The sequence below is a fragment of the Puma concolor genome, chromosome A3, assembly GCF_028749965.1.
Source record: "Puma concolor isolate L17-30 chromosome A3, mPumCon1.1.hap2, whole genome shotgun sequence".
Lineage (NCBI taxonomy): Eukaryota > Metazoa > Chordata > Mammalia > Carnivora > Felidae > Puma > Puma concolor.
The window spans coordinates 31,692,962-31,706,621 of record NC_141669.1 but is presented as its reverse complement, the minus strand read 5'-3'; the positions used below and the strand labels follow the sequence as shown (position 1 = coordinate 31,706,621).

At 44.8% G+C, this 13,660-nt stretch overlaps 1 long non-coding RNA gene across 1 annotated transcript; it reads right to left on the bottom strand.

The window, feature by feature from the left end:
• Nucleotides 1-332: 332 nt before the first annotated feature.
• On the bottom strand, nt 333-7,272 carry LOC147582341 (uncharacterized). The gene is made up of 3 exons (XR_015248996.1): nt 6,920-7,272; nt 2,508-2,645; nt 333-1,394 (listed from the first exon to the last, which is right to left on the bottom strand). It is a non-coding gene; the product is annotated as an uncharacterized LOC147582341 (long non-coding RNA).
• Between the last annotated feature and the right edge of the window lie 6,388 nt (nt 7,273-13,660).

Here is a 13,660-nt window from a genome sequence, read left to right as displayed (position 1 = left end):
ACTGGAGTTGGAACCTGCAGCCTGGTTCTAGAGTCTGTGTTCTCTGCCTTGAGTGGTTTGATTTACACATGCCAAAAAGTTGTTTCCACTTTAATCAACTTGATCCAACAGAATATATGTTTTAAGGTCATTCCCTTTTAGGCTCCAATTCTCACTTGCACCTTCTGAAAAGTTTACCGTTGACTTAGGTGTTTGACATATGACTCAGTGTCCTAGGAATATCTCCCTGGAGCTCTAGATGGCACCACTTAGTTCCTGGGAAACTTACTTGAAGCCACACTTTCGAAAAAAATCTATAGACATAAGGGAGAAAACAAATCTCTGAAAAAGGGTTAAAAAACCCACAACCACTTTATTATTATCACACTCAATAAAACTGATAATAATTCTTAATCTCACCTAATACTAGAGTTCAGTTTGCTTTGATTATTTCAAAACTCTCTGTTCACAGTTGCATTTGGCTGTAGGTGTCTTAAGTCTTTTCTAGTCTGGAAGAGAATGTCTTCCTTTTCATTTTTATTCGTGTTATTTGTTGGTGAAACTGGGTCATTTGTCCTGTGGAATAACTAGGAAGACTGAGAAATAAGGTTTAAGATGTCTTTGTGGCCATAGGTTCTATCCCACTGGGGTTCTTCAGCCAAAAGCCTGGGTTTTAAAGTCACTTGAAATGCTTCTCCATGTGATTATGAAATCCACTTGATACACTGTTGGTTTCATTTGCCTCAGTTTGTGTTTGATGGATAGGCGTTGCCTTTTCTAAAGATGATTTGGTTTTTTAATACTGCAAAATATCTACATGGCTAAAAGTCAAAGTTATAAAAAATATACAAGCAGAGAAGTTTAGCTTCCATGTCTGCCTTCCCCCTCGTTCAAATTGCCATCATTTTGCTTCCTTAGAGATCACGGTCTTTCATGAGTTTTGGCTTTATCCCTCTGTTGTTGTTTATGTGAACACATACTTGCAATCCTCCTTTTCTAACCAAACAGACAGCACACTTTTCTTACCCTTCTGACCGTGTATTTCTGGAGGCCATCCTTATTCCTTTTTACAGTGGAGGAGCACTTCTTGTGTGCATATTTCGGGATGTAGTCAACGGGTCCCCTACTGATGGGCGTTCAAATTGTTCTGTCTTTGCTATTACAGATAGTGCTGCAGTGAATAACTGTGAACATATGTCATTTCACAATTTTGGTAGTTATATTTGGGGTAGGCTCCTAGAACTATGATTTCTGGGTCGAAGGGAAAAGGCTCATGCATGTTTGCTGGACATTACAAAACTCTTCTCCACAGAGATTGTATAATTTTGAATTCCCATCAACAATGTTGGAGAGTGACTGTTCCCCCAGATACTCACCAATAGAATATACTGTCAAATGTTTGGACTTTTGCTGGTCTGAAAGGTAATGAAAGATAATGAATAGGTTAAATTTACAGTTCTTTTGTTATGTGCAATGGTGAACATATTTTCATTTGCTTTCCACTTTCTGTGAAATGCCTATTCATATCTTTTGCCCATTTTTCTATCAGGCCATCTGGCTTTTTCTTCTCTGAAGTTCTGTTAAGGATATTAGCCCTTATTCTGTGATTTATTTTACCAATTATTTCTTCCAATTTTTCACTTGCCTTTTGATTTTACTTAAGATGTTTTTATGTTACCATGGAGCCAAATTTATTCATCTTTCTAGATTTTGCCTCTCCTAGTTTATAAAATACTTCACCCATTTTTTCCTTTGATTTATATTTCATTTTTACATTTAGATCTTTGACTCATTTAGAAATATTCTGGTGTTTAGTATGAGAAATGGATTAAATTTTCTCTCTTTCCATATGGCTATCCAATTGTATGATATGTGAATTATATCTCAATAAAGCTGTTATTAAAAAAATTATTGGGGCACTTGGGTGGCTCAGTCGGTTAAGCGTCCAACTTCAGCTCAGGTCATGATCTTGCAGTCCGTGAATTCGAGCCCCACGTTGGGCTCTATGCTGACAGCTCAGAGCCTGGAGCCTGCTTTGGATTCTGTGTCTCCCTCTCTCTGTTCCTCCCCTTCTCTCTCTCTCTCTCTCTCTCTCTCTCAAAAGTAAATAAAGATTAAAAAAATTTTTTTAATATATTAAAAAAATTATCTACCTATATAAATGTTTGGAAGGCCATATCTTAACACTTAAACCCTGGTTGACTCTGGATGGTGGGATTATCAATGGTTTCTATTTTCTGTTTTTTCCCTATATGAACAGATATGCCCTGTTCCATTCTCCTGTACTTAGGAAGACCTTCTTTCTATGTTATAAGTTTCAGAAGGCTGGAATATGTACTTCTGAGAAGATATAATCCAGGTCCAATAATTTTTTTTTTAAAGAAGTTTGTCCATAATCCATAAGAGCAGTCAAACAATAAGTATTTGAGTGTCTACTGTGCACACAAAACTGTGCTATTTGCTCGGGGAAATGTCAGAAAAAGTAAAATCATCGGGAGTAGACATGTCTAAGAGTCAAGTCCACTAACCTGGAAGGGAGTAGAGGTCATTTAAAAAGCCAAATGAATGGCAGAGACAGGCAAGATGAATAATTCACAGGAAGGAGAGATCTCCATGGGCAGGGATGACCTGGGAAGCTTCAGGGAGGAAGTGTCTTCCAGTTAATCCTTGAAAAATGAATAGGATTTTAGAAAAATGAGTAGGGAGAGAAGAGAGACACATCCAGACAAGGACAGTATTGTGAGTACAAACAAAGGAGAGCCCCTGAGGGTGTTCAGGGGACCAGGTAGGCAAGGCTGATCAAAGAGGGTGCTCCTTGAGCATTTGACGCAGTTCACTGTGACCGGGGAGCAAAGCTCTCTGCTCCTGAAATGGGGTGAGGCTGTCTTCAGTCACTGAGACTGGGAGCCTTTCAGAGTATCCAGTTCCACGCAGAGCTCTTCCCCAGGGGGCCCCTTTCTGGTGGCAGACTGCTTGCAGATGCCGAAGGAGACCGTCAAGGTTTGGATTTGATTTTGTTCTTGATCATTCCATTCTTGGCTGGCACCCATGACGTGAGGACCTCTGAACCTGCACCCTGTGTTTACAACCTTGTCCTCAGTTACCTGACACCAGTCTCCACGGGAATTAGCAAAAGGCAGCTCCAATTTCAGGGTACATATTTCTATCCGAGGTTGAGCTGTCTGTCTTCTCCCTCCATGGACCTGTACCACATCCTCCCAGAAATAAGTGACCCACCTTCTTGTGGAATGACCTTTACAGGAAGCCTGCCTTCCTGAGTGCAGGACGAGAACTGGGACAATACACGAGGGAGAGACGAGGCTCTTGTGACTTAAACGGGACCTGCATAGCTGGTCAGGAGCCAAGTCATTAATGTGCCTGCTGATTTCCCTTTTGGAGCGATCAGGAGCTGTTTTGCTCACATCTTCCCTCCTCTCTTTTGTGTCTGGCGTCTGCCTAGATGATCAAGATGGCGGTACACAAAGCAGGTACCCCAATACCTCCCTGTAACTACATTTCAGTGTCTCTTTCCTGGGGCAGCCACTCTCACACCTGTCTTCAGGCTGCCCTCTGCCCCCATCTCATTTTCCTTGGAGCTGGTTTTAGCCATGGTTCTACCTACAGAACTTCTTTGTGTCTATCTCAGCTCCCAAGTGTTAACAAACGAACTCAATGAATGTTGAGAGAACATTCATTCTGAGAGAAGACCAAGGGTCCTCTCGGTTCTCTGTTGAGTTCCCTGTGTAGTTCTAGTCATCTCATCCCTGACTTTGTGATTCTGATGTTGGAAATTTCTCAGAAAGCAGGAGATGCTTTGGGGCCAATGGATCATTCAAGTACCCTCATATTACACTGAATACCAAGTTCTCCATTAAGTAAAAACAAAATTATGATGGGCACCTGGGTGACTCAGTCATGGTTTCAGTTCAGGTCATGATCTCACAGTCTGTGGGTTTGAGCCCTGCATGGGACTCAATGCTGATGGTGTGGAGCCTGCTTGGGATCCTCTCTCCCTCTCTCTCTGCCCCTGACCTCCCCTGCTCGTATGCATGGTCTCTCTCTCAAAATAAATAAACTTTAAAAAACGCCACAAAATTATGAAATCATCATGCTCATTAGCAATAAACTGAATCTTGCACACTGGTGATTGGGACCAGTACTATAATCAAGATGATCTGATGCCTGTTTGGTGATATTATTTTATGCTTTCTTCCAGCCTTCATTACAACTAGCCATTGAGGAAAAGTATCTTTCAATTTGATTTTTCTGTGATAGAGTATAGCTTCTGATAAGTCATAGTTTCTCCAAACTGTAGAGTAGTGGTCTTCAAAGTATGGTTGGGAAACAGCATCAGCATCACCTGGAAACTCATTAGAAAGGCACCGGTTCAGGCCCCACAGACATATGGAATTCGAAATTCTGAGGTGGTCCCAGCAGGGTGTGTGAGAACAAGCCCACCAGGGAATCCTGATGCTTACTCAAGTCTGAGAACCACCAGTGGAGAGTAACTCATTAACCAATTAATAGTCTGTTACACCTGCTGTAGCTCAGAGCACTGGTCTGTCCCTTTCCGGGAGGCTTCCCAGAGAAAATAGAATTCTTGTCAATCCTGTCTCTTCCCTAATCAATTTAACTTGTTTTGCCTGGAGTAGTGAGGTGAGGTGGGGAAAAGAGAAACAGCCTTAGAATGGCAAGAAACTTGCTCAGCTCAGCTCAGCTGAGGGCTGCGAGCAGAAGGTGCACCTGGGATTAAGTCCCGCTGAGTTTAAACTGAGCCAAGACAGAGACACAGGCACCCTTCATGCCCATGAGGGCTGCTGGGCCCCACCATCCCTGGAGCAGGTTCCTTACTGATCTGCCCGTCTCTGTTCATCAGTGGTGATAAGAAGAGCTGCATACACATTGTTTATTGGTGTGTGGTGTCTGGTTTTAAAGTAAGTCTTGAACAGGCTTTGCAATCACAGGGATGGTCTACAAGGGTACAGCATTTCTCTTGATTGAGAGGTGATTAATTAGGTATTATATTGGAGTGATTTCTGACCAGAGGAGATGCTTAGAATCCAAATAGTTCCCACAGATGTAGTGTTTCTTGTCAGTATGACTACAGCCGCTGATGAAGCCTGGTAAAATATCAACTACCTCACTGCACTGGCTACTCATGACCCTCCAAGAGAGGTACTATTAGCCTATTTATAGATGGGGAGACCAAGGCTCAAATTATTGAGTCAATTGCCTGGGAGAAAGCGACAGAATTGGTGCCTTGACTAAGCAGCCTCAAAAGCCCACACGTTTAACCACCATGAATTTCATGGGCCAGAATCTTCCTTCGTTAGTTCTCTATGAAATCTCAGCTTCTCTGCTCAACTCCATTTTCTTGTCTCTTTCTCCCATTTAGTCTCCCTCTTCTTCATTAGTTTGCTGACACTCTTCTCCACTCTGACTGAATGCTTTGCGTTTTGCAGGTCTCCATGGGCTGCTCTATGTCTGATCCATCCATAGTTAACCCTAAAAAATGATCAGAGGCAGAAATTTGTATTAAAAAAATTGGCGGGTGGGGAGCGCCTGGGTGGCTTAGTTGGTTGAGCGTCCGACTTCGGCTCAGGTCATGATCCCGTGATTTGTGAGTTCAAGCCCCGCGTCCGGCTGTCTGCTGACAGCTCAGAGCCTGGAGCCCGCATCGGATTCTGTGTCTCCCTCTCTCTCTCCTCCTCCCCTGCTCACACTCTGTCTCTCTCTCAAAAATAAACAAAGATTAAAAAAAGTTTTTTTAATAAAAGTGAAAAAAAATTTTTTTTGTACTCTCTAGGGCTTAAAAAAATAATAATTTTTGAATAATACTTATTTGCTGAATGTAGGACCAGCAAGTGTATCCCTCGTAGATGCTGATAGCGTTGGGGCGGGTGGATATTGTAAGTAAACCAGCGGTTGTTGGAGCCCCAGAGCAGTAATTCTCAAGTGAGTTTGGACGAGTGGGCCACACCCCGCCAAAGGGTTGCATTTGAATCTGAGCCTGGCTGTGTCAAGTCCTCTCTCCCACACTGATCCTTAATCCCCTGGGACAGTGGTCTTCTCAAGAGGTCCACAGCAATACTTAAGGTTAGGCCAATTTGGGGTGGGGGCTGCCTGGGTGTCTCAGAATCCGAGCTGAGAGTGCTGATCCTTCTTGGGATTCTCTCTCTCCTCCTCTCTCTCTGCCCCTCCCTGGCTCTCGTATGCGCGCGCACTCTCTCTAAATAAATAAATAAATAAATAAATAAATAAATAAATAAATAAGGTTAGGCCAGTTTGGGAAATGCTGGCTGGAAGGAGTAAACTGTTTCTTTTATTGCTTCTCCAAATCACCTGTTTCAGAAGCTTCCTCTGGGGATCCTGAGGCTAGATTCCTAGGACCAAACCTTGAGAACACTGCTCTTAGAGTGGATGCCCTCAAACTTGAGAATGTACAGAATCCTCCCAAGGCCCCACACAGACTGTGGGTCCCACTCTCGGGGTTTCTGATCTAGTTGGTCAGGGATGATGTTAAGGAATTTGCATAATTCCCTAGGTGTCACTGATGCTGCTTGCCTGGAGACGGTTGGCCCTCAGCCCAGACCAGAGAGACCCTTCCTTACTTCAAGCTAAGATGTATAACAGTAGTACCATCTGACATGGCCGGGCTGCCTCGTAAATCACCAGGCTTCTGTAGTCCAGAGCTCTGCTCTTGCTAAGGTCCCCCGAATGTTCTATTTGCTATTAAAACCAGGTGTTGGGAACCTCAGGCCCGAGGATTCCAGGACCCAGACACTACTCACAACCCAGACACTAACTTTGTAAATGACCACAAGGAAGTCATTTATCTTTCCCGGGCCAAATGTGCCATCTGGAAGAGATGAAATGAGAGCATAAATTCAAACACATTAATCAAAAATTCGAAGCTCAGGGTACAAATACTGGCTATTACCTTCAGACTCTGGGGAGGTGGAAGATAGTTGCTCCCGGGTCTTGGTTTTTCACTAACTTGTGGGGTGATGTGGACCCAGTGGCCAGGCTTCCATTTATCAGTCAAATGCAGGGATTGGCCTGGGTCTTCTCAAAGGTCACCTGTAGCTGGAGAATTGTGGGATGTCAGTCCCAAGCCCAGCACCCGAGATTAGTTTCATTCCTGTGTTCCTCACACAGAGCTTTGTTTCTTCAGGTTGTAACGTAGGTTTGAGGTACCAAATATTCCCGTTAAAGTATCTGGAATGCTTGAAGCAAGCGGGAGGAAAAAGTACCAGGGCCAGTTAACACAGAACAAAAGCAAGTGAAAACAATAAGTAAAACTCGGCCGTGGACCTCTCTCTGTAGAGTGATCCGACTTATCTCGAGCACAGCAAAGCCTCAGGGATGCGGGTGAACACAGAACAAAGGGAACCAGGCGACTGGCAGCAGGCGGGTGAGTGAGCAGGCCTTCTCCCTCTCTTTCCATGGGCTGTCCACGTCACAAGGCTCTGAGGCCGGAGGAGGAAGGCAGGGCAGACAGCAGAATCCCTATTTCCCCAGAAGGAAACCCTGGCTCTGAGAGGTTATCTGAATTTCCCAGGGTCCTCTGGACAGGACTCAGTGTGGGATCAGCTCTTTCATGAAACGAGGAAGGTGAAGAGAACGAGGGTCTCTCTCTGAGCAAACAGCCAGAGGAGTACTTGGATGGCCAGCAGGTCCTCAGTGACCCGAGAAGCCCTGGCTTGCACTCAGGGTGGAGGGAAGTGAAACAAAGACCTAGGTCTGGAACGGAAGCTTGCAAGTTGCATTTAAATGGTCTACTGATTGCTTTAACATTCATTCTCAGGCCTGTTTGTTAAGTTCTTCCATTTGTGAAGGAGGGAGCAATGTCCCAAGGCCACTGTCTAGGTGGGAGCAGCAGGCTTTTAGACAACAAAGCCTGGGGGTGGGGGACAGGGGCCTCATATCCCAGATATGACAATCTGGGAGATATCATTAGAGTACATAAAGTATAAACAGCTATGGAAACTAATTTTTGCAGTGTTTAGGGACTGACTGATAGTAAGGGAGAATATTCAGCCACGATCACTAGAAAGACAACTGGCGCACAATTGTATTGTAATTGTCTGTTTACTTGCCCACACCCACTCGTCTGTACCCAGACTAGAAGGTACAATTGGGTGGGGCCCATCTTTGTCTTTTTACTGATGTTGTCTCACCTTTATTAGGGCTGGCATTTACTAATTATTTGCTAAATTAAATTACTGAATGCAGTTGATGCGATTACAAGTTATTGCAGATATTCAAATTATTGAATTACTGATGCAATTGAATTAACTGAAAAATGGCATCTTTGGGATTACTCGGTTTCACCTTAAATCCATTTTGCAACAAAGCAGGGATACTATGTCTAATGAAGGAGTGAATAAATGAGTGAATAAACCAGTGATGAAAACAGTGAACAGAACAGGCAAACAAGAAACAAGAAACACGCCTCTTGACGTGTCCTGATGGACGGAGGCTCTGGGCATCCCTTGCCCTAGAGCCTTTCGCGCTCTGCAGAGGTCTGTAGTTGTCCAGCCCAATTTTTTTTTTTTTTAAATTTTTTTTTTAACGTTTATTTATTTTTTTGGGACAGAGAGAGACAGAGCATGAACGGGGGAGGGGCAGAGAGAGAGGGAGACACAGAATCAGAAACAGGCTCCAGGCTCTGAGCCATCAGCCCAGAGCCTGACGCGGGGCTCGAACTCATGGACCGCGAGATCGTGACCTGGCTGAAGTCGGACGCTTAACCGACTGCGCCACCCAGGCGCCCCTGTCCAGCCCAATTTTAACGGAGACCAGTTTTAATGGATGAGACTGGGATGGTCAGTTTGATTCATACGGGAGCCACTCGGTGCTGTGCCTTGCGGTGCAGGCTGCAGCGTGGGATCAGACCCAAGTCGAGCCATGTTTGCCTTCTCAGGACCCCTCCAAGGGCCCCTCCAAGGACAGCTGTCCATGCCACATGTCCCAGGAGCGCATCCTGTTTGGGTCTCACAGGACTGACAGTGTCCCATGTATCAGCTGTTCCCTTGATGTAAGTCATCGCAGGTTCTTTCCCGTGGCATTCTGCTCTGCTCTGTGGACAGTGGGGAGGACCCAGCTAACCTGGTCAAAGGGAATAGCCCTCCAAGAGGTGGGGACTGTCATGGTGTGAATGTCAGACATAACTGAAAGCCAGAGGAGAAGGCGTTTCTGGAAAGATGGGCCACCAATTCCTTCCTTCTATAGGGTAGTTGTTTATGTGTTAGATACCAGGCCAGGTGCTGTAGAAGATTAAATACAGACACAGATGGACACACACACACACACACACACACACACACACACACTTTTCACCTCCAGAATCTTAAAAATGAGTGGAAGAAACCATACAAATGCATACACAGAAATTATACAAATGCACAGAAATTATAATTGTCAGTATATAAAAACAATCATTTTTTGTTTAATGATTTGTTGATTCCTGTACATAGCCTCTTTTGCTCCTCTTTTCTTCCCATTAACCTTTCTTTCCTCTCTCTACCTTTATCTGATTGCACTTTCCAGCTAGGTGACTTTATTCAGAATAGCAGTTCCTGGAAGGGTCCTGTGAGTCTGTGAACTATTGCTCCTGGCAATTGAAATACTTAATTTGTCATCTGAAAAAGAGAAGTCAGGACTGCCCTGGAGCTTAGCTAAAAACCATGGGGTTACCTGAGGTCTGGAACTAGGTTGCCAGGAAAGGAGAAGGGAAATGACCCAGTGGGGCCAAGGTCAGCACAAGCTTCCACAAAAGGATGCAGCTTTTTAAAAAATATCTTTTTTTTTTTAATTGTGTGTGTGTGTGTGTGTGTGTGAGAGAGAGAGAGAGAGAGAGAGAGAGAGAGAGAGAGAGAGAGAATGAGCGAGAATGAGCGAGCATGAGCAGGGGAGGTGCAGAGAGAAGGGGAGACAGAGAATCTGAAACAGCCTCCAGGCCCTGAGCTGTCAGCACAGAGCCTGACGTGGGGCTCAAACTCACGGACCTTGAGACATGACCTGAGCCAAAGTTGGATGCTCAACCTACTGAGCCACCCAGGCACCCCAAAGGATGCAGCTTCTTATCACAGCTCTTCTGTAGCTTGCCTCTGACTTCAGGAAGTCATGTTGATTCTTGGAACCTTGGTTTCTTCATTTGCATCATGGCCATAATATCTGTCTATCCACCTCACAGAGTTACCCCGAGGATGAAATGGGTTAACATACATACATGAACTCCATCCTGAGCATACAACATTGGATGTTGTGGCTGCTCATTTCAATGGGACTCACACTTCCTGGTTCACTGGAAAAGAGGTGAGATTGGCAAGTACCCAACATTCCATTAAACTAGAGAAGTAATCTAGTGATTTCCTCCCAAATCGTCCAAGGACTCAAACACTTTTATCAGGCATCAACTCTGGTGTGACGTAAATGGTTTAATTTAATCATCTCAACCACCCCACAAAGGAAGTATTTTCTCCTTCTTTAGGCAGAGGGAGAAATCAAAGCTCAGAAAAGTTGACTATACCATACTTGAGACAACCCAGGGATTCCAACTCAGGTATGTCTGACTCAAAGCACAGTCATTTTTCACTACGTCCCACTGACTCATGGCTTTGATGCATATGGGAATAAAACCTAGGCCTTCCCATTCAGACCCTATATACTCAAGTAGGCCATGGAGAAATGAGAGAGGAGATGATGGGATCTCTGGAAAAGTTACCTCACCTCAGGACTGTTTTGTGGAGATAGCTGAGGGCTGATGAGAGGCCTGTGTCCACTAAATGGGCATCACCTTTTTGTCCTGTCTGTCTCCAGTATCTACTTTGGATGACCTTGAAGCCAATGGTCCACAGAGCTCATCTTCCTGGCCTCACCTAGGTCTCTGGAAACCGCTCAACTGCCCTCCAGCAGTCAGGCCAGATGGACACTGGAGGTGGAACCCGGTTTGGGAACGGCTTGAGAGCTGAGCAGGGGTGGGCTGGGCGAGGGGCAGGCTTCACTCTAATTCCCTTTCTCCATGCAGTGCTGCCTCCTCCTTCTGGCCTGCTTTCTGATGTCCCCAAGGCCCTGTCAAGTAGGGAGAGTAGAAGGACAGAGTGGATGTGGCCAATCAGGAAACGACATCCCATAATCAGGTCATGCAGGCAGTCCCTTGTCTAACCTGGCTGGCTCGGAGCCTTTAGCCTGGGGATCAGTTTTGTAATAGGAAAGCTGACTTCCAGCTAGGCCACTCTGTCTAGATCCTTGTTTGATCTAAACAAGCACAACAGCAGTCTGGCGGGAGAGTGCTGTCTTGCTGGCAGGTCTCCAGAAGGGGGCGTTGCTGTTTCACCAGGGAAGTCAGCAGAGGGGCATCGCCCCCCTTCTTGGACTGCTTAGGTGAACCGAGGGTAAGAGCCTGCTGATGGACTTTCCTTGGGTCCAGAGGATCCAGATTTTCTAGAGAAGTGTAAAAAAGAGCCTCATACAACTTAAAAGAGATGCATCAAGTTTGCACAATAGAAGATCATTATACAAAAACCAGTGTGCATTTTTATGACCAATCACCGTTAGAAAACACAAGTGTTTAAAGCTAACATTGAGGGGCACCTGGGTGACTCATTCGGTTAAGTGTCCGGCTTCGGCTCGGGTCATGATCTCACAGTTTGTGAGTTTGAGCCCCATGTCGGGCTCTGTGCTGACAGCTTAGAACTTGAGCCTGCTTTGGATTCTGTGTCTCCCCCCACCCCCCTCCTGCTTGTGCTGTCTCTTTCTCAAAAATAAATAAATAAACATTAAAAAAAATAAAGCTAACATCTAAAAAAGAAACAAAAGCTATAAGGGAGCAGAAATCTAATTATATATATGCATGATCTTTATGGGGAAAATGATAAAACTTCACTTATTCAGGTATTCTTTGATAGATAAGGTGTTCACGATACAAGGATTCACCATCATTTCAATTCCTTTTTTTTTTTTAATGTTTATTTTTGAGAGAGAGAGAGAGAGAGAGAGAGCATGAGCAGGGGAGGGGTAGAGAGAGAGGGAGAGAATCCCAAGCAGGCTCTGCACTGCCAGCGTGGAGCCCAATGCGGGGCTCGAACTCTAGTTGTGAGATCATGACCTGAGCTGAAACTAAGAGTCAGACACTTAACTGACTGAGCCACCCGGATGCCCCCATTTCAGTTCTTCCTAAATTAATCTCTATGTGACACCAAATAAACTAATAAATACCTAATAAACACTATGTGACACCAAACCAAATCCAGGCAGGGTGTGTGTGTGTGTGTGTGTGTGTGTGTGTGTGTAACTAGACAAGATGATTCTAACCTTGCTGTGAAAAAGCAAAGGGCCAAAATAGTTATACATTTTGAAGAAAACAAGATGAGTGATTTGCCTTATCCTAAGACTCCCTAAGTTAAGGCAGCGTGGTGCTGGCCCAGAAAGAGACGAACAGACTATGGAACAGAAGAGACAACCCCAGACAGGTCCCATACCTGTGAAGACTGATATGTGACAGAGGTGACACACAGATCCATGGAGAAAGAACGAACCATTCAGTCAATGGCACTGGGAATCTGGTAATCCATACAGGAAAACAAAACCAACAAGAACCCATCAAATTCCAGGTTCTGGAAAAGTTTGAAAAGCAGAACTTTAGGACTTCTAGGAGCAAATACAGAGAACTTTCAAGATCACAGAGCAGGCAATAATATCTGAAAACACAAAAAGAATAAGCCACGAAGAAAATTAGTAGTAAGTTTGATGGCATTAAAATGGAAAGTTTCTCATCAAAAGATGCCGTAAGGGAAAAATGAAAAATAGACGAGCACAAACTAGAAGGTCTTGGCGGTGTGGCAGCTGTAGGAGTGTGCTGCTCAGCCTCCCTTCATGGGAGAGGCACCTGCCAGGTGTGTGTCTGGAGGACAGCCTGTAGCTACTGTACCCTTGAGATGCACCACGGATGTTCAAGTTGAGCCTGTGCTCTCCCTGGCTTGATCCCCACTAAAGACTGAGCATGGCTGGAGAACCAGAGCTGAGCCATTCCTGCCCGTTGGGCTCATCTAAAAGGCAAACTCTCTTCTAGGGCTCATTATCCAGGCAGTGACTTTCTCAGAGCTGCCCTACATGGGAGTCTCTTCCTACCCAATCCTCCCTTCTTCTCTCTCCCCCTTTCCAGATATCAAGATCTGCGTTGGTATCTGAAGCCTCTCCCCAACCACTCCCATCCCACACCCCATTGCCCTTCAGAAACATTAGCCCCAATAATTGTCTTTCACTTTTATTTTTTTATGTTTTTTTTTTTACTTATTTAGAGAGCCCACGTGGGGGAAGGGCAAAGACAGAGAGAGAGAGAGAGAGACAGAGAGACAGAGAGAAGGAATCCCAAGGAGGCTCTGTGCTGTCCCTGCAGAGCCCAGTGTGGGGATTCATCTCACAAACCTTGAGATCATGACCTGAGCTGAAGTCAAGACTTGGATGCTTAACTGACTGAGCCACCCAGGTGCCCCATCTTGCACTTCTAATTCCCTCTTGGTATCTGCTTCTTGGAGGACTTGAACAGACTGTAAATGACAAAAGACTGGTATCCAGAATGGGTATGAAAACCAAACTATAGACTGATACAAGTCAATAGAAAATCAGGTGAAAGATATGAACAGGTAGTTCACAGAAGAAATCTAAAAGGCCAATA